The sequence below is a fragment of the Callithrix jacchus genome, chromosome 17 (genome assembly GCF_049354715.1).
Source record: "Callithrix jacchus isolate 240 chromosome 17, calJac240_pri, whole genome shotgun sequence".
Classification (NCBI taxonomy): Eukaryota; Metazoa; Chordata; class Mammalia; order Primates; family Cebidae; genus Callithrix; species Callithrix jacchus.
In genome coordinates this window covers 61,466,711-61,488,912 of record NC_133518.1, presented here as the reverse complement: position 1 = coordinate 61,488,912, position 22,202 = coordinate 61,466,711, and the positions used below count along the sequence as shown (strand labels likewise).

The following is a 22,202-nucleotide window of genomic DNA, read 5'->3' as shown; positions in this document are numbered from 1 at the left end:
CTTTCAGCAGACAAAGCTAATACATATGCAAACACACACATGTATACATATGTATGAATATGTGCTTATATGTGTGTGTGTGTATATATATAAAAATAAATAAATATATATATATATTTTGAGATGGAGTCTCACTCTGTCACCCAGGCTGGAGTGCAGTGGTGTGATCTTGGCTCACTGCAACCTCTGCCTCTTCAGTTCAAGCAATTCTCCCTGCATCAGCCTCCCGAGTGGCTGGGATTACAGGCATCCACCACCACACCTGGCTAATTTTTGTATTTTTAGTAGAGACAGGTTTTTACCACACTGGCCAGACTGGTCTCGAATTCCTGACTTTAGGTGATCCACCCACCTTGGCCTTCCTAAGTGCTGGGATTACGCCACTGTGCCTGGCCCTACGTGTACATATATTTTTTAAAATCATGGGTTCACCAGTACCTCCAAATCCAATCCATCTCCACATTGTTCTTTTTAACCTTCTGTTATCCCATATGTGTATGTTCCTTCTTCCATAGTGAGAACTGTGGCTTACAACAATAGTGACACATTATTACATATAGACAATATTAACACAGATTAAAGAGTTATATCCTATTCTTAAGAAGCTCACACTGTGTATGGAGGGATGAAGGGCCATCATGTATGCAGCTGACTTTCAAATGATTTAGAAAAAATTTACATACATCTGTGTATACATATATATATACATGTAAAGAGATAGATGGTTACACACATACACATACACATACACATACACATACACATACACATATACATACACATACATGTACAGAGATAGTACACCTGAGTAACAAAGCAAAAAGGCCAAAATGTTAACAATAGATAATCCTGAGTGAAAGATATACAGGTGTTCTTTGTAGTTTTCTTATTTTTACAACTTTTCAGTACATTGGAATTATTGCCAATTTAAGAGTTTTTTTTTTTTTTAAATACTATCAACTTGATTGGAAAAACAGAAAACAAAATTTAGTTTAGCCCCAAATAGTATTGGTTGGCATCAAAACATTAGGAATTCATTTAAATTCATATCTAGAGAATGTCGCAAGCTAATTTTGCTTAGATGAATTAATTATTTAACATTTATTGGGGCTTGGCACAGTGGCTCACTTTGGGAGGCTGAGTTGGGCAGATCACCTGAGGTCAGGAGTTCAAGACCAGCCTGGCCAACATGGTGAAACCTCGTCTCTACAAAAATACAAAAATTAGCCGGGCATGATGGTGGATGCCTGTAATCCCAGCTACTTGGGAGGCTGTGTTGGAAGAATTGCTTGAATTGGGGAGGCGGAAGTTGCAGTGAGCCAAGCCAAGATTGTGCCACTGCACTCCAGCTTGAGTGACAGAGCGAGATTCCATCTCAAAAAAAAAAAAAAGTAGGGACATTCACTGAAGTAATTTTAATAAAATAGCTTACAAATTTATGTAATGCTATAGTTTCAGAATTACTTTGCCCATATCACTACAATAAACAAACCTACAAAAAAGAGTATAGGTTTTGTGGGCAGTTTTCCCCCACTCCACAACCCTGTGTAAGACTGAGGGTATGTATCTGAAATCAAATACTCTGCTCATGTTACTTAGTTTTTTTTTCTTCTTCACTATGAATATGACATTTATTTGAAATATAATTGATTCATTGTTTTCGTTTGCTTTCAGTTTTTAGATTTTTAATTTTTCCCCTTCCTATCTTTGCTAATTTAATATAATTTTAAACATATGTACAATAGTAACATGCTTCCAAAGTTCAAAACTATACAAAAAGTAAAGAAGCATCACACTCTCCTATATCCCTTCTTCCTCCTTCCCTTCCACCATTGTCTTGTCATCTTATCCTTTCTGTGGTCTTATCCTTCCTTTGGTAAATGTAACAGATATGTATATGTTATCCTCTTTTCCCTTATTTTTTTTCCTTAGAGCATTCTATAGTGCATTTTACTTGTAAACATTATTTTTGGTCCAAAACATCGCCTATATATGAACTGATTATAAATTCATCAGGAGATAAATTTATAATCAGTTCATAGAGGTTATCCTCATTCTTTCAACAGCTTCATAGTACTCCATTGTGATAATATGTCTTAGTTTACTCAACCAATCTTCTATGCTTGGGAATTTATGTAGTTCCCTATATTTTGCAGTTACAAATAATGCTGCAATGAGTAACCTTGTGCATATGTAGTTTTGCATTATTAAAGATGCATCTTCCGGATAAATTCCTAGAAGTGGATTACGTATGTATTTTTGTTGAACATTGCCAAATTTCATTTTGTTGAACATTGCCAATTTGCCTCCCTATGGGAATTCTTCATTTCTCATTCCCACTAGCAATGTTTATCTAGTTGGTGAGAAATGATATCTCACTATAGTTTAATTTGCACATCTTCTATTGTGAGTAATTGCTATAGACTGAGACTGAATGTTTGTGTCCTACATCACACTCCCAACATTCATCTCTTGAAATCCTAACCCTCAATGGGATGGTGTTAGGAGGTGGGGCCTTTGAGGGGTGATTAAGTCTTTAGGTTATGAATGAGTAGAGTTCTCATGACTGGGAATAGTAGTTTTATAAAAGAGGCTGGAGAGAGCTCCCTCATCCCTTCCACCATGTGAGGACACAGTGAGAAGACAGCTATGAACCAAAAGAAGGCCTTCACCAGACATCAGATCTACTAGTGCTTTGATCTTGAACTTCCCCCCTCTCCAGAACTGTGAGAAATAAGTTTCTGTTGTTTACAAGGCACTCAGTCTATATAGTTTGTTATAGCAGCCTGAATAGGCTGGAATAGTAGCAGTATACTATTGCATAAGGGCCATTTTTATATTCCAAAATTTTCTGCTTATATTTCTGTCTGTTTTTAAGAGTTTTGATCTTTTCTGCCTCAATTATATTATTTATTTATTTATTTGAGACAGAGTCTTGCTTTGTCACCGGGCTGGAGTGCAGTGGTGCCATCTCAGCTCACTGCAACCTCCACCTCCTGGTTCAAGTGTTTCCCAATTAGCTGGGACTACAGGTGCATGCCACCATGCCCAGCTAATTTTGTGTATTTTAGTAGAGACTGGGTTTCACCATGTTGGCCAGGATGGTCTCAATCTCTGGACCTTGTGATCCAACCCCTCAGCCTTGCAAAGTGCTAGGATTATAGGAGTGAGCCATCTCGCCCAGCTTTCCATCTCAGTGTTAAAGCATACTTTGTATATTAAGTTATTTAGCTCCTTATATGTGATATATGTTGCAAATGTTTTCTCTCAGCGTGCCATTTGTCTTAAGTAGTGTGCATTTTTTGTTTTTATCATGCAAACATTCTCTGTTTTATATAGTCAAATTTATCAGACTCCTCTTATATTACATCTAGGTTTTTAGTTATAGAAGCCTTTCCCTGTGCCTGGGTTAAAGAGGAATTTGCTTAAAATTCTCTCTAGTATTTATATAATTATATTTTTTACATTAAGATTTCATGTCCATTTACAGTTTATGCTTGTTTATGGTGTGAGGAATTAACCTAATTTTATCTCTTTTTTTTTCCCAAATGGTCATCCAATTATCCCAACACTGTTTATGAAAGAGTACTTTTTTTCTTAAATATAACACTTTGATCATATATGAGATTTGTACATTTAATTGGGCATATGTCTGGATTTACTGTTTCATTCTACTGGTATGCCAATCTACTTATATAGTACTACTACACTATTTTAATTATCTAGGTCTGTAGCATGCTTTAATGGCAGGTAGAATGGTGCCTCCTCATAGCTTTTTCTTCTCATTGTCCTCTGCCTATTCTTACATTTTTTTTTAAACCCCATGTAAATTTTAGGATCAATTTGTTTAGTTCAATAAAATACCTTCCTGGAATTTACTGACCTCTCATTAAACTGATAAGTTCACTTATAACTGGCAAATTGATGTCCTAACCAAGAACAAAGGATGCCTTTCTATTTGTTCAAGACTTTTTGGACAGCCCACTCTTAATCAAAGTGAATAATGATGTTATGTAACCATTAATTTTTCCTGGTATGCTTTAATTTAAAATATCTGGTGGAATAAATGAGAAATTTAAGTGGCTGTGGGAAGGAAACATAACACTTTTGAATAACTTTTAGGTGCCATTCACTGTGCAAATTGTTTATTTAATTCCCAAAGAAGCGAGAAGTTATTGATTTTGCTTTGTGTGTATTGTCGATGGGTGTACTCTTTTAAAAAGTTTCTGTAACTTCTCTGAGAACAGTTAATGAATATCAAGAGTGAGGCTCAGACCCTGTACCACGTGCCATCAATGTCCATTTTCTTTAAGTTCACTACCTACTAAAAACCAACACTGTGTCGCTCCTCAGGCAAAAAATGAAAATGTGAAAGTATACATTGTCTTATTTGATTTTTAGAGCTACTGGGAAATCAATAAGACACACAGGGACTATTTGCACGTTAATTTTGCCAATAAGGAAATAGAGGTTCTAGAGAGGTTAAGTGTTCCAAGATTATGGTTAGTAAGTGTCAGAGGAGATTCTAGATTATGGGACCACTAACCCTGCTCTTTTCTGGGTACCACACCAAACCTTAAAAATTCAAAGGAGGCTGTGTGTGGTGTAATCCCAGCACTTTTGGAGGCTGAGACAGGAGGTTTGCTTGAGCCCACGAGTTCAAGACCAGCCTGGGCAACAGAGTGAGGACCCATCTCTTAACAAAATTTTAAAAAGTCAAAGGAAACCAATTATACCTCTTCCTATCATGGATGATTTAAAAAACTAATTCTTAGAAGTAGAACCAAAATACGTTGCACTTTTGTCCCAAGTGGGTGGAAGTCTTTCATTGTTCTTTGAATCAGTAAATCTCAACATTTCCTCTGTGTAGGTATCACCATGAAGCTTCAATAAATACACACATGTGTGTGACACCTCTATATATGATTATTTTATTGGTCCATGTGTGACCCAATCTTGAGGATCTTAAAAATACTACCCACAATGCTAATGTGCACCCAAGGTTGAAAGCCATTGGCCTAGGTAATGTTTAAGATATCTTCAATCTTAATATTCTATAGTTCTGAGATTTCTTGTTCTGTAGGAGTTAAGAGTACAAATTCTGGAGTTGACTGCTGAAGGTTGAATCCTTTTTCCTTACAACAGTTGTATCTAAGGTAAATTACTTAATCTCTTTAATCCTCTATTTCTTCATATTTGAAAATCAATACAATTTTGCTTCATAGTTAAAAATTTAAAACCTTTATTTTAGAGCAGTTTTAGGTTCACAGCAAAGATAAGTGGGATGTACATACTTTCTATATATGCACTGTCCCACACACACGGCCTCTCCCAGTATTGATGTTCTGCACCATTTGGTACAATTGATAAACTTACACTGACACATCACCATTACCCAAAGCCCACGGTTTACATTAGAGTTCACTCTTGTGTTGTACATTCTATGGGTTTTGACAAATGTGTAGTGACATGTCTCCAACATTATAGTATCATGCAGAGTAGTTTCACTACCCTAAACATTCTCTGCTTTCTGCCTATTTATCCCTCCCACTCCCCTGACCCTGGCAAGGGTCATTTTACTGTCTCCATACTTTTACCTTTTCCAGAATGTCATATAGTTGGAATCAAACACTATGTAGCCTTTTCAGATTAACTTCTTTCACTTAATAATATATATTAAGTTTCCTCCATGTCATTTGAAGGCTTAAAAGCTAATCTCTTTTTCAGCACTGAATAATATTCCATTGTTTGGATGTACCACAGTTGATTTATCTGTTCACCATCTAAGGATGTCTTGGTTACTTCCAAGATCTGGCAATTATGAATAAAGCTGCTAATAGTACCTTTGTGCAGATTTTTGTGTAGATGTTAGTTTTCTGTTTGTTTAGGTAAATACCAAGGAGTGTGATTGTTGGATTGTATTTAGAAAAACCTACCAGAAACTCTTAGAACTGATAGATGAAGTTAGTAAAGTTGAAGACTATAAAGTCAACATACAAGTTGGGCATGGTGACATGTGGCGTAGTCCTAGCACTCAGGAGACTGAGGTGGGAGGATTGCCTGAACCCAGGAGTTTGAGAGCAGCCTGGGTAACAGAGCAAGACTTCTGTCACTTAAAATGAATACAAAACTATTAGCACATCTATACACTAACAACACTTGATCTGAAAAAGAAATCAAGAATGTAATCTCATTTATAGTACTTACACACACACAAAATACCTAGGAATGAACTTAGCCAAAGATATGATAATGTTATGAAGCTTTTAATACACAGCCCTGCATATAGTAAGTGCTCAATAAATGATAGCTGCTTTCTTTCTAATCACCTGTTTTCTCCTTGGTATGCAGATTTTGGAAGGAAAGAGAGTGAATTTCATATTAGAGCGTAAAAGATAGGATTTTATCTGGCCTGTTATATGCCTGAAGCCAGTCCGCATTGTTTTAACAGAACTTTGACTTTGTAAGTGGTAAGCAATAGAAAAGACCTGCTAGGAAGAAGAAGCTGTGGAGAGGGATAGCTGAATATAAGGTGAGGCCTGGTGCTCCCTTGGGTCATAGACTGATGGGTAAAGTGTAGGAAGAGAAGTCACTTTGGGTGTTGGGAGCTGTGCATGCCTGTGCATACACATGCACACTCTTGGGAGTGTAGAATTCATGTCTGTTGAAGTGTAATTCTCTGTGTCAGGAAGCAGAAGATCATGAGAGGGAGAATTCTGAGAAACTAGAGAAATGAAGAAACAAAAGTACATGAGAACAAAAGAGAAATTCTTTTTTTTGTTTTCCCACTTTCTTCCTTCCTTTACTACCCATGGAATCTTAGCTCATTTTTATGGACTCCCATGTGTATATTGTTTCTTGGCCATTGTTGGAAGAATTGGGGAAAATATGGACTTTTAAAAGTCTGGGATAGTTTTGAAACCATAGACTGGTGTAACCAAACTTTATTTCCTTCCTACCTTCCCTATCTCCCTTTTTTTCTTTCGTTTTCTCTTCCTTCCTACGTTAATTCAAAGGCAGGCTCATTTAGTACTCAAAATGTTTCTTGAATTAATACATTAGACTTTGTGTTTACAGGAGCTTAAATGGAAAGACAGGACTTGCACCCTTGAGAGGCTCATAATTTTTAAATTTTGGTATTGGACCATTTCATTGGATTGGTACTATGATGGCTTATTTCCCTCACTTAGTCTATTACAATGATTCTCACACTTTAGTGTACAGTGGAATCACCTGGAGGTCTTGTTAAATCTCAGATTTTTTTCAAATGATGGCATTAACATAAAAAAAATAAAGCTCAGATTTCTGGACCCATCTCCAATTTCTGACTCAGTAGGTCTGATGCAGGGCTTGAGAATTTGTATTTCTAGCAAGTTCTCAAGTGATGCTTATGCTGCTGGTCCCTGGATCATGCTTTGAGAATCACGGATCTACTAGGATGCTCTCCATTTTTCTCAGTGAGAAGACAGAAGCTGTATTAGTTACTTGAACAGAGAGAATATACTATAAGGAATTTTAAGCTAGGTATAAAGTTGTTAACCTGAAAGTAAATGAGGTTTAAAGTTCCACGAAGGAAGCAATTGTGGGAAGCATCTCCCACCTCCTGGGACTCACAGAAAAAAAAAAAAAAAAAAAAAAGAAGGGAAAATGCCTGGACTATTAAAACTTCAGAAAATTCAAGAAGCTGAAACTCCGATCTCTAAGAATCTCTCCTGTTCTGGATCCTGTTCCACACACTGGTAGGAGTGTGATGAGGCTTGTCCTGCAAGTGTTGGAAAAATTGCAAAGTGAATTTATCTGCTGCTGCAGGGAGGTACTGCAGCTACTGGGGTGGAGATGCAGTGCTGTGGTGATTCTCACAAGAGCAGAAGGCAAAAAGAAGGAGCAAGTTCCTTCTTCCTTCACCAGTGCAGCTTCTCTATTGCCTCCTATTTTGCAGAACCTAACAATGGATGCAGGTGGCAAAAAAGAAACATGGCTTGCAACACTTCAGATCAGAGTGTGGTAGCTTGGGTTTGTTGCTGAGAAACATAGAAAAATATGTATCAGTACTTTAAATGGTTGTGCTTTGTGAGAAGCTGACTTTTTTGAGATGATTTATTAGGAATCAGCTGAAAACTGACTGGTTCAAAATAATAACTTTGAAAAAGCATAGTCAAGTTAAAGGCTAACTACTTGATTTTAAGACTCCTTAAAAAATTAAGAGAATCAAGAGTGTAATATTGACATTAAGATAAACAACATATCAATGGAACAGAATAGAGAATCTAGAAATAGACTCACACATAGAATGACAACCAATTTTGACAAAGGTGCAATGGCAATTCAGTGGAGAAAGAATCCATCAACAGATAGTATTAGAAGAGTTAGATTCATATGTAAGAAAAAAAGAATAAAAACCCTTTGATTTATACCTTGCATCATTAACTGAAAACGGATCACAAATCTAAACGTAAAATTTGAAACTATAAAACTTCTAGATAATAGATAAGAGAAAATCTTTGTGATCTTAAGTTAGACAAGGATTTCTTAGATATGCTATCAAGAGCACAGTCCATAAAAGGAAAAATGATAGATTAGATTTCATCAAAATTAAAAACTTTTAATCTGCAGGCTGGGCACAGTGGCTTACACTTGTAATCCTAGCACTTTGGGAGGCCAAGATGGAAGGATTGCTTGAACCCAGGAGTTTGAGACCAGCCTGGAGAATGTGGTGAGACCTCATCTCTACAAAAAAGTATAAAAATTAGTCAGTCATGGTTACATGTGCCTGTAGTACAGGCTACTTGGGAGGCTGAGGTGTGAGGATGGCTTGTGCCTGGGAGGCGGAGGTTGCAGTGAGCTGAGATCACAGCATTGCACTCCAGTCTGGGCAACAGAAAGATACTATCTCAAAAAACAACAATAAAACCCTTTTGATCTTGAAAGTCACTGGTGGGAGACTCTGCTAAAAAGCCACAGACTGGGAAAAAATATTTGTAGAGCACATGTCTGATAAAGGGCATGCATCCAGAATGTATGAAGAATTTTCAAAATTAAATGATAAGAAAACAAACAACTCAATTAAAAAATGGGCAAAAGATTTGAACAAGCCCTTCACCAAAGAAGATATACAGACGGCAAATAAGCACATAAAAAGATGAACATCATTTATCATTAGGGAAATGTAAATTAAACCACAACAAGATATCACTATATAGCAATTAGAATGTCTAAAATTATAATAAATATACCAACCATACCAAGTGTTGCCTAAAATGTGGAACAACTGTAATTTTAATATACTACTGATAAGAGCATAAAATAGTATGACTATTCTGGAAAGCAGATTGGCAGTGTCTTAAAAAAGATAGACACATACATATGCTATGCAATCTAGCCATTCCACTGCAAGGTATTTTCTCAAGAGAAAAAGAAGCCTATGTTCATATAAAGACTTGCACCCTATATTGACTTTATTTATAATAGCCCCAAACTGGAAATGACACAAATGTTCATATAAAGAAGAATAGATATTAAGTATGAGTGTTTATATCCATATAATGGAATACCCGTCTATAATAAAAAGGAATGAACTCTTGATACATGGTTCAGCATGAATGAGTCTCAAAATAATTATGCTAAATAATAGACACCTGACAAAAGAGTGTATACTATGTGATTCAATTTATTTAAAAAATTCTAGAAAGTATAAACTAATGTTAATGACAGTTTATATCAATGGTTGCTTGGGGATGATGAGGTCAGGGCTGGGCAGGTGGGAGAGATAACAAAAGAGGGTACCAGGAAACTTACTAGTGATGAATGTGTTCCTTATCTTGAGTGTTGTGGTGGTTTTATGGGTATATAAATATGTCAAAACATAGAAATAGTGTGATGTAAGTATATGCAGTTTATTGGATGTCAGTGATACCTTATTAAAGCTGTTTAAAAACTGTTTTGTTACCACAGTGCTAAATTCAAATGAAGAATTCAAATGGGGGAAAAGAGGTCGTGTTTAGGTACGCCCATCTCTGCTGCTTGAGAGGCTCAGGGTAAGAATAAAAGTGCAGGCTCATAACCTGCACATAACCTCACTCATTTTTCTTCCCATCCTTTCCGTTCATGTCTCTGCTTAAATATAACCTTTTCAGAGAGACCACTGATTAACATAATATCACCTTCTCCCTTACCTTGCTTTATTTTTCTTCACAACACTTACCAATATTTTGTGTTATATCTCAAGGGTATTTGTTATTCAGCTGTAGTCTGTCTCATCCACTACAATTTAAGTTCTATGAGGTCAGGGACTTTAACCTCTCTTGTTTAATGACGTGAATATTAAGAGTAAAAAATGAAGAAATGTAATAATAAGTATACAAATGCTTTTGGAGTTACAATTTATCACACAATATTGTATCGACAGTGGTTCCAGTCACTTCAATGACATGTTTGAACCACTACATCTGAGAAAGTAGATAGCGCAGGAATTTTTGTGGGATGGGATTCCATGAACTGGGAACTATCCTGAAGGCTTTTAGGAAATTTAAGTTTCCCTGACTTCAAGCATATTTGCTGCAACTCAACTTGATTCATTATTATAGTTGTGATGGTGACTAACTCCTGTAGTAAAAATAAATAGAAGTAGGGGCTGAATAACCTCTGAAGATATTTCTGTTTGTCCTATAACTAAGTAAGCATAAACTGTCAAAGCAATTACTGAGATGTAATCCATTAGTAATTCTAGAGGATGAACTTGAGTTATTGAACAGCAAAATGAGTGATAACCTGACAAATATTTCTGGGCAATCTCCTTCAATGATCAGAATCTTATAACACTTTTTAAAAAAAAAATTATAACAGGGTCTTTTTCACCCAGACTGCAGTGCAGTAGCATGGACTGTGCTCACTGCAGCCTTGAAATCTCAGGCTGAAGCATTTCTCCCACTTCAGCCATGTGAGTAGCTGGGACTACAGGCGTGCACCACCATGCCCAGCTAATTTCTCTATATTTTGTAGAGATGGGGTTTCACCATGTTGCCCAGGCTGGTCTTGAACTCCTGGGCTCAAGCAATCTACCCATCTCAGCCTCCCAAAGTGCTGGGATTAAAGGCATGAGCCTCCATGCCCAGCATAAATTTTAAAGATTCTTTGGGGATTGAAAAGGGTGATGACAGCCAGGATAAGTTTTCTTTTCACAAATTCCCTAAACATTTTTTTGTTGATTTTTTCTTTTTTTGTTTCTTTTCACAAATTCTTTAAGTGGTGTTATGGTCAATTTATTGTTGAAAGCAATGTTGGCATCCTTTTATTTTAGAGCTAAGATTTTTGCACCAAAGTCTTTTCTTCTTTTAAAAAAACAAGTTTATTAAGGTATAATTGATATACTAAAACTGCACATATTTAATGTATACAATTTGATGAGTTCAGACATATGCATACCCCTGGAAGCCATCACCACAATCAAGGTAATGGATTTGTTTTTTTTTTTTTTTTTTTTTTTTTTTTTTTTTTTTTGAGACAGAGTTTCGCTCTTGTTACCCAGGCTGGAGTGCACTGGCGCGATCTTGGCTCACTGCAACCTCCGCCTCCTGGGTTCAGGCAATTCTCCTGCCTCAGCCTCCTGAGTAGCTGGGATTACAAGCACGCGCCACCGTGCCCAGCTAATTTTTTTGTATTTTTAGTAGAGACGGGGTTTCACCATGTTGACCAGGATGGTCTCGATCTCTTGACCTCGTGATCCACCCGCCTCGGCCTCCCAAAGTGCTGGGTGGATTTGTTTTTTTAAATGGAAAAGAAAAACTGTGTTACTCCTTGAAATTGCCTTTTTTGATATGTTAAACACAGTGGCCTAATTGCCAGGGTATTTTCAGCTCTGAGTCACTGAATTTATTTTACTTTGGGAAAGTTTGATCTACCCCTGAGCTTACCTATGTCACACTGCCCAGGTTATCATCTTTGGTTCAACACTGTCATTATGAAATCTAAGTGTTTTAGATTAGCCAGAGCCCTTGAAAAAGATTTAATGTTGCCTCTTCTGTGTGTGTTTTTTTCTCCTTTAAAAACAATCATTTCAATTTTTATTTTAGATTCAGGGTACACGTGCAGGTTTGTTACATGGGTATATTGTGTGATGCTGGGGTTTGGGGTACAATTTATGCTGTCACCCAAGTAGTGAGCATGGTACCCAACAGTTTTTCACCCCTTGCCTCTCTTTCCTCCCTTCCTCATCTAGTCCCTAGTGTCTGTTGCCGTCTTTATGTCCATGAGTACTCAATGTTTATCTCCCACTTATAGGTGAACATGTAGTACTTGGTTTTCTTTTTTTTTTTTTTTTCCCCCCTGAGATGGAGTCTCTCTCTGTCACCAAGCTGGAGTGCAGTGTTGTGATTTTGGCCCACCACAACCTCTGCCTCCTGGGTTCAAGTGATTCTCCTGCCTCAGCCTCCCAAAGTAGCTTGGATTATAGGCATGTGCCACCATGCCTAGCTGATTTTTGTATTTTTAGTATAGACAGGGTTTCACTATGTTGGCCAGGCTGTTCTCAAACTCCTGATCTCAAGTGATCTGCCCACCTTGGCCTCCCAAAGTGTTGGGATTACAGGCATGAGCTACTGCGCCCATCCAGTATATGATTTTCTGTTCCTGCACTAATTTGCTTATGATGATAGCCTCCAGCTGAATCCATGTTGCTGCAAAGGACATGATTTTATTGTTTTTTATGGCTGAATGTATTAAAGTTTGAAATGAAAATGGGGATTACTTTGAGTTCCCTTAAGTTACTGTGAATAAGAAGTTCCTCTGCTGTAATAGTCCTCCTCAATTAGTATTAATATAGAACAGTAAGCTAGAATAAGCATACTCTCATTTCCTTTTTCTTCCTTCCTGCCTTCCTGCCTCCCTCCTCTCCCTTCTCTCCCTTCCTTTGCCTCCCCTCCCCTCCCCTCCCTCCCTCCCTCCCTCCCTCCCTCCCTCCCTCCCTCCCTCCCTTCCTTCCTTCCTTCCTTCCTTCCTTCCTTCCTTCCTTCCTTCCTTCCTTCCTCCTTCCTTCCTCCTTCTTTCTTTCCTTCCTTCCTGCCCTCCCTCCTTCTTTCCTCCCTCCCTCCCTCCCTTCCTTCCTCAGAATCTCTGTTGCCCAAGCTGGACTGCAATGGCCCTATCTCAGCTCACTGCAACATCCACCTCCTGGGTTCAAGTGATTCTTGTGCCTCACCCTTCTGACTAGCTGGAATTACAGGTGCATGTCACCACACCTGGCTAAGTTTTGTATTTTTAGTAGAGACAGGGTTTTATCATGTTGGCCAGGCTGGTCTCAAACTCCTGACCTCAGGTGATCTACCCACTTTGGTCTCCCGAAGTTCTGGATTACAGGTGAGAGCCACCATACTTGGCCCTTACTCTCACTTTCTACAGGGTCTTTGTTGTTATGTTGGTAACCTGAATTGAGATATATTATTTTACAGGTTTTTTTTTCTTTCTCTTTTTCTTTTTTTTTTTTTTTAAGACGAGGTTTCACCATGTTGGTCAGGCTGATCTTGAACTCCTGACCTCAGGTGATCCTCCTGCCTTGGCCTCCAAAGTGCTTGGATTATAGGTGTGAGCCACCACTCCCAGCCTATTTTACAGTTTTTAGTATCAGGTTCAATTCAAGATACTCCAAATTTACCTCTGGCCCCCACTTGGATTTAAATGATTCCTAGGTATGCTTGTGGGTGGTCTGGTCAAAATAATATGCCAACTATCTTCTTAATCTCTCCATGAAAGCAATTCTTCATGGACTGCTAACTTATACTGACAGATTACGCATGTATTGAATCCCTCAAACAGACCACTTCTTTAAACCCAGTCAAAACACTGAAAAACTTGAGATTCCTGTGCAATTAACTACATTTCGATTGCCTAAAGAAGTAGGTAAAGGATGTTTACCTAACATAAAAATTACCAGGTTCAGAGCCTAAATATTTCACAGTATAATTTAAAATGTTTTAATGGCAATAGTTCTGAGCTTTCTCAATGAAGCTTACAAGCTTATCATTAGGAAGGAGCTCTTTCTAAAAAGCAGAATAGACATAGAGCAGGGAGTTTTAACCTTGGTTCCACATTACAATTGACTGAGGAGCTTTCAGAAAATATTGATGGCCAGGCCCACCCCTAGAGTATCAAATATTTTTTATGCATTGATAATCATCAAGTTCTAATCGATTATTTTATTATATTGTATATTGACTAATTTTTTTATTCTGAAGTATACTTGTATTCCTGGGGGTAAATCTTACTTGGTCATGGCATATAATCCTTTTTATATGTTGCTAGATTCAGTTTGGTAGTATTTTACTGAGAATATTTGTGTTTATATAAATAAGGTATATTGGCTGTACTTTTGATGTGATATCTTTGGTTTTCATATCAGGGTAATAATGACCTCAGAAAATAAGTTAGTTTGGAAGTGTTCCCTACTCTGTTATTTTTTTGGAAAAGTTTGTGAATAATTCATGTTCTTCTTCTTTAATATTTGGTAGAATTTACCACTGAAGCCATCTTATCCTGAGTTTTCCTTGTAGGAACCTTTTTGATTACTAATCTTTTTAGTTGTTATAGTTTCATTTGTATTTTCTATTTCTTCTTGAGTCAGTTTTGTTGTTTCTGTCTTCCTAGAAATTTATTCATTTTATCTAGCTTATCTAATTTGTTGGCATAAAATTGCTCATAGAATTCCCTTAGAATTCTTTTTATTTCTGTAAATTGGTAGTAATGCACTTTCTTTTGTTCTGGAATTTAGTAATTTGAGTCTTTTCTCTGTTATCCATGGTCAATCTAACTAAAAGTTTGTCAGTTTTTTTTTTTAAGAAAGTGATTTTGGTTCTGTTTATTTTCTGTATTGTTTCTCTAGTCTCTATTTTTATTTAGGTCTGTTCTAATCTTTATTACCTCCTCTATTTTGCTTTTCTATAACTCATTTATTAAGTTTTCTGAGTAGGTACTAGTGTTGATTTTTATTAAATGCTATTTGGGGGCATCTATATAGGTCCTATGATGTATCCTATTGGTCTATTAGTATAAATTTTTAAATAGATTTCCTAATATTAATTAATTTATTCCTGAATTTCTACTAGATTATTGTGGCATAAAGGGAAGGAGGGAAATTCATTCTCTTAAATTCCTTTTGTATTTATCAAATATCTGTAGTGAATATATATGATTTTAATGATTAGGAACATATGATTTATATTTTATTTTGAAAAATGATAAAACTATAGAAAAATAATGTGAAGTATCTGATCTGTGTATGGAAAATTTTGATAAAGTTGAAGAACATGGAGAAAATCTCAAAGTATTTTATTACATATAAAAACTCTTATGTGTCAAGATACATAATAAGCAAAATTTAAAGAAAAACTGTGAAAATATGCATATAACAAACAAAAAAAGCAAAAAACCCAAATTCTTACTCAGTAGGAGCTCCTTAAATGGGAAATGTCCAAAACCATCTTAGTCTATAAATAAGCTAATTAACAGAAAAGAGAATCTAAAGCAAGGAAATGAAAAGTACTAATACGTATTTGGAAAGTTGTTATCAGCATTATAGACATTTACATTAAGTCGAGATGTTATGTTCATCTAAGAAATCAGGCCAAGATTTTCCAAATGGATATTACTGAAATGTTGGTGAGAGTGCAGTTTGAGAGGGAAACTCACATATTCTTGCTTTAAGTGTAGGTGGTATAAACTCTTTGGAAAGCAATATGGCAGTATTTCAAGGGCCTTAAAAATGTTCATGCACTGTGACTAAATAAGGAAAAAAACTCTGAAAAATATAAAATGATTTAGGGACAAAGAAGTTCAATTGAGTAGTGATTTTAATAGCAAAAAAGTGCTCAATATATATATATATATGTTAATCATTAGCACATTAATGAGATTCAATGTTTTGTAGCTATTAATATTATCATAAAGGATTTTTAATGCCATAGAAAGATACTGCTAATTGAATATTATGTGAAAAAATGAGATACAAATTTTGTTCAGTTAGATTAAAAATTTGTTAAAAATGCTGAGAAAAATTTATAAGGTAAAATAAGGAAAGAAATATGGAGTCTAAAAAATCCTCACTGGAAAATAGAATTGGTCTAGAGACTTTAAATTTATTTTAAGAGGCATCTGTCATAATTAATTTAACTTCTTCTATTTATTTGGTTCATTCAGGTTTTCTCCTTTTTGTGTCAACTATATATACTTCTGGAAATTTATGTATTTTCTTAAGCTTTTCAATTTTATTAATTTTGGATTGGATAAAATTTGCTTAGAATTAAACAAAACCTTTACAGTTTTTATGTTTCCTATATTATTTGTAGATGGTATGTCTGATTTCACCTTCTTTTGTGTTGGTTTGCTTAATTATCTTGTCAGAGTTTGGACTATCTTATTTATTTTTATATTTAAAACTAAAACTCTTAGATTTGTTTATAAGTTCTATTATCTTTCTTTTTCCTTAGCTATTTTACATGTATTTTTATGTTCAATATTCTCACCTCTTGCATTCCTTAGGTTTTTTTTTTCCTGTAGGTTCCCCCCCCTTACTTTCTTAATTAGAATGCTTTTTAAATTTCTTTTCTTTTCCTTTCTTTTCTCTCTCTTTCTTTTCTTTTTCTTTCTCTTCTTTTCTTTTCTCTCTCTTCTTTCCCTTCCTCCTTTCCTCCCTTCCTCCCTTCCCCTCTTCCCCCTTCTTTCCTTCCATTGTATCACCTTTCCCATTCCCTCTTTTTCTTTTCTTTCCTTTTCTTTCTTTCTCAGAGTCTCTCTATGCCACCCAGGCTACAGTGTAGTGGTGTGATCTCAGCTCACTGTAACCTCCGCCTCCTGGCTCCAAGCAATTCTCTGCTTTTGTCTCCTGAGTAGCTGGGATTACAAGTGCCTGCCACCATGGCCAGCTAAGTTTTGGCATTTTTAGTTGAGACAGGGTTTCACCATCTTGGCCAGGCTGGTCTTGAACTCCTGACCTCATGATCCATCCACCTCAGCCTCTCAAAGTGCTGGGATTACAGGTGTGAGCCACTGTGCCAGTATTTTTTTTTTTAATAAACTACTTAAAAAGCTATAGTTTCAATTCTTACCACAGCCATGATTAAATTCCGTAAGTTTTTATAGATTCAATTCTCATCTCCATTGTTGGTTTTATAAACTATTTATGAATATTTTAAAATTGTCTGTTTAGAATTCTAGAAATATCTAGAATTGGGTAGCTTTCTTCCCTTGACGTCTGGTTACTGGTAATTATTTTCTTCATCTCTTTTGTTTCACTCCTTTTCTTCCTTGTTGTCATCAGCAAATGGGGTATAGCACAGGCAGTTTCAGGAAATAGTTTTGCTGGGTGGTGGTGGTGATGTGTGCTAGGGTCATGGTTGGATAATTCTTAGGCCTGTGATGCCCCTGACTGAGCTAATGGGAAATGGTGAGGATGAGTCAGACTTTTTCTCTTCTTTAGAGCTAGCATGCTCTTCCAGCTTAGCAGATGCAGTGAGCTGTGGCTGCATTTTGCACCAGCCCACTACTGCTTCATTTAATGGAAATATCTCTATATTATAATACATAATATTTTAAGCTAGAGCAGTGTGTATGTGTGTGTGTGTGTGTGTGTGTGTGTGTGTGTATGTGTGTGTAGGGGCAAGTTTGTTGGTGGGGAGTGGATCTGTTTCTGCAGATACTTGAAAGAAGAGATTCCAGACATTGTAGGTGCTATGGTTTGAATGTGTGCCCTCAAACTCAAGTGTTGCCAATGTGATAGGATTAGAAAGCAGAGCCTCTAAGAGGTTATTAGGTCATAAGGACTCCTCCCTCATGATTAGGACAAAAGCCACTTTAAAAGAGGCTCGTGCAGCATTCAGCTCCCTTGATCTTCCATTCTTCTGCCACATGAGGACTCAGTGTTCCTTCCCTCTAGAGGATGCAGCAATCAGGTGCTGTCTTGGAAGCAGACAGCCATCCTCACCAGACAACCACATATGCCAGTGCCTTGATCTTGGACTTCTGGCCTCTTGAACTGTGAGAAATAACTTCCTGTTCTTTATAAATTGCCCAGGCAGTGGTATCTGTTATGGCAGCACAAATGTACTAAGACAGATAATAGCTTTTCATTCTTAGCCTGCTTTTAAAAGTCAGCTGGACTCAGAAAGTGTTACTTTGGTAGTGGTGAAATAGGCAAAAATCCCTAAGAACCAGTCCTTTATCACAGCCCAGATCACCTACATGCAGATGACATTAGAGTCAGTATCTCCTACTTCGATTCCATTGCTAAGCTCTAGAGGCCTCCCCTTGAATTTTCTACCTGTCCTTCAGACTCAACATAGTAAACCCAGAACCCATCATCTTTCTTCCTGAGCTCCCCTCTTTATCTCTAGTTTTTATTTTGGTGACTTGCACCACCATTTAACCAGTTCCCAATCCTGAATGGTCTCATATCCTTCACTTCTAGGTTATGCAGAGTCTTAATATATTTGGACATTATCCCCCTTGTCTCCATCCTCATAGCCATTGCCTTGGTGAGGCTTTCACTTGTCTGAATTATTACTATTATTATTAGAGTTATAGCCCAATATTTATTTAAAAATCTCACCTGCCAGCTTAATGTTTTCCACCAACTTGGGGAGCTGAAACGTTAACAGGCTTCACAGTCTTTTGTTCAGGTGCTGCCTTTGTAGGTGCCTGATCAGCAGCCATTGCAGTCTTTTTAGATACTTGCTTAGCCTTTTTTGCTTCCTTAGCAGCCCTGATAGCTTGTTCTTGTTGAGACATTCTAAAACCAGGTTTCTGATTCCTCTTGGCCATGATGTTAGCAAGAGATGCATCAGTAATGGCCATCTGGAATTTGACTACTTAGTGGGTTTTTTTTTTTTTTTTTTTTTTTTTGCATTTCTTCCAGCTGTCCCTCCCTTTTTGTGCTTCCTTCTGTAGAGGACAATCAGTTTATTTGCTGAGGATTCCTCTTGGAAATAAATGTATTAAGAAACTGGAAAACCTTGTCTGTCCTGGTGTTGTGCCTTCCATGTCCCGGGTAGATCTTATACCCGCTGAAACTGCACGGCCTGATCTTGATGGCGGCGGGTCCACGGGAGGAGAAAAGATGATGAAGAGAAGCTCTTACCTGAATTACGATGTCAACCTCCTACCCGGCTTTTTGCCTCTCATTTGGTCCCACCAAGCTACTAAATCGGTCTTTCTAGAAATGCTAATTGGATTTCATTTCACCCCACTTGGCTTTCAGGATGAAGTCCACATTTCTCAAGTTAGAACAAGGCCCTTCAGGAATTTGTCTTTGCTTGCCTCTCTGTCCACAGAGCTCACCACTTTCCATTTTACATGATTCACTCTAGTCAGATAGAACCACCTAAGGTCACTGAAGGCATTATTGTATTTCGAGTATTAATACAAAAAAACCTTTATTTTGAAAGAATTTTAAACTTATAGAAAAATTGCAAGATTACTATAAAAAACCCTCATATATCTTTCACCTAGATTTACCAATTGCTAACATTTTACCACATTTGTTTTATCTATCTATCTAATCAATCATCATCTATCTAGTATTTGTTTTCTAAACCATTTGAGAGTAAGTTGTAGACATTATGTCCCCGAATTTCTAAATTCTTCAGTGTGTATTTCCAAAGAACAAAAGCATTCAATTATATTATACAATCACAGGGAGGTTATCAAAATCAAGTAATGTAACATTGGTTAAACAGTATTACCTACTTTATAGACCTTATTCAAGCTTCAATAATTTTCATAGCGATTTGTGTGCATGTGCACACATACATGCACTCATGGATCTTCCCTTCTAGGTAATTGTCATGTCTCCATGGTCTCCTGTAATCTGGACATTGGGAATTTTTAATCCCTTGATGGCTTCTCCCAGTCTCTTGTCTGCTTAGGATACGTTTATCTTCTTTGTTCATCCAGTTCTCTTTCTTTTTCAACAGTAGCACTTGTAGCCACTTGCCCAGACATACTTTGCCAGACCTCACAATATGATTTTCTCAAGTCTCCTTTCCTGTTGCATCACATAAAAACCTTCATCCTTGCTAATCATACCGCTTTTCTTATCTGATTTGTAAGCCACTTGAGGATGAGAATCAGTCCTTATTTAACTTTTTATCACCATTGCCCAGCAAAGTACTCCACATAAAGTTTGAGCTCAATACATGTATTTGAAATATTTTAATAGGCAACTGTTCCCATGAATGAGTGTTTAACATTTAAGAGTTAATACCCCTGATACCCAAAGAGTTTCTTCACATTGATTAAAGTGTGGGGAAATGGTTTGGTGGGAGTATGAATCGTCATTGAATGAGAAAGTAACTGGCAGCATCTAAAAAATTAAAAATTTTAAAAACTAAAAAATGCTGTTTAAGGGGCTACATCCTGTGGTGAAACAAGTGCTGGTACCTAAGGGCATCAGTGCAAGGAAGTTTCTTATAACATTTTTTATTGTAATAAAACATACCAGAAACAATTTGAATGTTCATCACTAGAAGTATAGTTGAATGTATTGTGGAATATTCATACAGTTAAAAAGAAATGAATATTGTGATATATCTGTGTGATACAATGGATAAATTACCACTATTATACTGAACAAAATAAGTCAAACCCAAAAGGATGCAAACTTGGTAATTTGTCGGAAATCATAATGCAGGAAAAATTAGATTTATGGCTGATCTATAGCTTGGGGACTTGTTTGACTAGAAATAGGCAGGAGAGGACTTTATGGATGGTGGAAATGTTCCATTATCTTGTCATGGGTATCAGTTGTGTGGGCATATAAATTTGTTAAAACTGATTAAATTGCACACTTAAGGTCTGTGTCTCAATAATATTGTTAAGCCTGGGCAACATGGCGAGACCCTGTCTGTATTAAAAAGAAAAAATATTAGCTGGGTTTGTTAGCTGGTGAACATCTATAGTCCTAGCTACTTAGGAGGCTGAGGTGCAAGGATCACTTGAGCCCAGGAGTTCAGGGCTATAGTGAGCTATGATCACAGCACTGTACTCTAGCCTGGGAGATCAGGTGAGACAATTTCTAAATAACAACAACAACAACAGCAACAATATTGTTAATAAGAAATGTGTATAGCCCCTGAGTTAATTGCTCTGTTTTGAGGGCTAGATCACAGTAAGGTATAGCTCCCAACTACCTCTACATAAGAATATGTGTACAAGGAAGTTTGTTGTAATAGTATATATTAAACCATTCACCAAAAACTTGAAAATGTCCAAAATGTTCATCTCTAGAGAAATAAACATTTTAATGTAATTATAATGATACAACTACTTAGAAGATAAGTCAACCTAAATGTACTGATCTGGAGGGGTATGCAGGATATGTTTTAAGTGAAAAAAATATAAATTATTGATTAGCGTGTAGTGTTTTTTATAAAAAGGAGGAAAACCTTTATAATTATCAATGTTTGTGTAGCATATGGAAAAAAGGTGTGAAAAATCCACACCAAACATGATACAGAGAATCTAGTGAGTTTATATTTCTGTAGTATGTGCTATTTTTATAATTAAAAAACTCTCTAAAGTTCATTCACAAAGAATTCATGCTAGATGAGTAAAAAAATAACTTTTTTTTTCTGTACTCTTACAACACAGAACACTTCTGTGACCAAGTGTGTGGGGCTTTTCCACATATACCACCAAGCAGGCAATCAGTTCTGCAGCAGACATCAGCTGGGTGTCTTCTAATTCAATTAGATTCTGGCAGTATCAACTTGGAGGTAGCATCAGATCTCACAGGTTGAGGACCTAGTCCCACAAGACGGCCCCCCACTTTAGGAGCCAGTCACAAGTCTGGGCTTTAGGAACTTCTGGCCAACTGGCTATAAAGTGGGGTTTTTATGGCCCCTCCTCCGGTTTCATTAATTTGCTAAAGCAGCTCCCAGAACTCAGGAAAACTTATGTTTGCCTATTTATTACAAAGGATATTTACTTATGTTTGCCTATTTATTACAAAGGATAATTTAAAGGATACAAACAAATAGCCAGATAAAGAGAGAGAGAGGTGCAAGGTCTAGAAGGTTCCTGAGTACAGAAACTTCTGTCCTTATGGAGTTGGGGTGCACCTCCCTCCTCACTTGTGGATGAGTTCTTGCTTGCCAAAGTGGAAGCAAGAGTGAAAGTTCCAATCCTCTAAAGTCATAGTTGTTACCTTGGTAACCAGCCCCCAT

The 22,202-nt window shown here is 36.8% G+C and overlaps 1 long non-coding RNA gene and 1 pseudogene across 1 annotated transcript in view; one reads left to right on the top strand and one right to left on the bottom strand.

Moving 5' to 3' along the window:
• The window catches only part of LOC118148803 (uncharacterized), a 47,194-nt gene extending 36,997 nt beyond the window's left edge, over positions 1–10,197 (top strand). Inside the window, exon 3 of the long non-coding RNA XR_004735782.3 lies at positions 9,952–10,197. This is a non-coding gene — a long non-coding RNA (uncharacterized LOC118148803). The remainder of the gene's footprint in view (positions 1–9,951) is intronic.
• Positions 10,198–18,597: 8,400 nt separating this feature from the next.
• LOC100385181 (large ribosomal subunit protein eL24 pseudogene) lies at positions 18,598–22,202 on the bottom strand (annotated as a pseudogene).